The following is a 2,033-nucleotide window of genomic DNA, read 5'->3' as shown; positions in this document are numbered from 1 at the left end:
GACCTAAGGTTCATATTTAGATGTCTTTGGTAAGGTCACCAGATTTGAAGAGACCAATTGATGTAACACTATTACAATAGTTTCCCCTAAGGGAGTGTATGTACGTTTTGGTTTATAATTTTGTTGTCGTTGTATCAGTTCCTCTTGCAGTGTATTATGCCCTTGATTTGGTGAGGGGGGGGCAACCATGTTGTTCTTAGGAGGGGGGTTTTGCCCAGCAAATTGGACCATAGGTTGTGCACTCTTGATAGTCCTTGCATCTACAACCCCATCATTAACGATGTTTTTGTTTTTATTCTAGAAGTTGGGTTTATCACTATTAAAGCACGAGTGAGGGCCATCTTTTGGTTCATTGTATATCTTCATAAGCCCTTTTTTGAAGAGGGCCCATTCACATTTTAATCCCTGAGTGATCATGTCATTAAAAGACTATATGCCTTTCATGTCTAGATGGAATTCCATTTCTTCATTTAAGTTGGAAATAAAAATTTCCACTAGCTCTCATTTAGGTAGCTGAAGAGAAAGTCTGCTATACATTTGTCGCCATCATTGCAGGAAAGTTGAAAATAGCTCCCCTGGTTTTTGCTTGGTGTTACACAGATTTGCCATGGTGACATCGTGTTCTATGTTGTGTGAATAATGTGCAATGAACTTTTGGACTAGTTCTTCGAATGTCCTAATGCCGCCTATTAGTTGGGAAAACCATTGCGTGGTTGTCCCTCCCAAACTCTGAGGAAATAAGTGCATTAGATATGTGTCTTCATATGCCACTTCTAGGCAAGCTGAGTGAAATTCCCTAACATGATCTCGAGGGTCTCCTTTTCCCTGATACTTTTAAAACTTAGGTGTTTCAAACCCTCATGGAAAAGGTGGCATATGTAGATTCCTATCGAAGGGATAGGGACAAATATCATTAAGTGAAAACTGGGTAGTTTTCACACCACTGTGGAGTTGTTGGACTAGATTCTCGACTTGTTGCCTCAACATGTCAATGTCATTAGGAGGAGGAGGAGGTGGGGGATTTCCTTGAAAAATGTCATATCTGAAGTTATCTCGACCTCTTCCACCCTCATTATGACTATGGTGTTCTGATGCTTGCCATAATTGTGCAGTATCAAAATCAGAGGGTAGTTTGGCTCCCTCTTGGGCAAGTCTTAAAAAGTGATCATCATCATTATTCTTGAGGATTTTATCAAAAATTCAATTGAAGAGGGGGTTGTGTTGTTCCCTTTCTATTGCTTCAGGAGTGGGAGTACTAGGATTTTCATCATTTGTGTTTCCTCCAAGGGCTTCATGGAATTCATTGAGATTTTCCTCCTCTTCCTCTTCGATTTATAGTTGTCTAGACCTTGATTTGGTTTGAGCCATTTTGTTTGAAAGTTGTTGTTGAGGTTTGGTGAAAATGATTATGAGTTGGTGATGGAATGAGAGATAAATTTTTGGTGAAGTGTTTTGCATATGGATCTCTAGCACTAAAGGTTTTATGTTACCAAATTCCTTCTATGGATTGCTTGTTGTGTGTGTTGACAATGTTTGATATGATAAGGTATAGAGAGGTTTGAGATGTGTTACAGACCAAGCTATCTAGTAATGAGAGGATGCACTCATAGACTAGTTTTAACCTGTGTAGAAATGCCTCTTAGGATGAGCTTATCCTAGATGTAGAGACACTCTAAAAAGTGATGTGTTTGTTTTGATTCAAGCAATATCTAATAAGAACTTAGGACAAGACCTCTTTATGCTTCAAGAGTTGAAATGGATTGATGATGTATGAATGTGAGAATGGATGGAATGTTTAAACTTCAATAAAAACTTTGTGTTACATATGGGACAAATTCTTCCTCTTCTCTTTTGGGGGTTGGTGGTTCTTCCCAAGCTATGTTATATGTGATGCAAATGCATGGAAAGAATGCAGGATTGATTTTGCCTCCCTTGTTTTTATGATAACTCAATGCTCTATATTGAGTAAAAGCTCTGCAGTTCAAAGACTCTTGATCAAACTCGTTGGATTTTCCTTTAAGATATAGATGCAT

Source organism: Cryptomeria japonica, chromosome 7 (genome assembly GCF_030272615.1).
Source record: "Cryptomeria japonica chromosome 7, Sugi_1.0, whole genome shotgun sequence".
Lineage (NCBI taxonomy): Eukaryota > Viridiplantae > Streptophyta > Pinopsida > Cupressales > Cupressaceae > Cryptomeria > Cryptomeria japonica.
The sequence above is the reverse complement of the archived record's forward strand: the minus strand, read 5'-3'. Positions refer to the sequence as shown.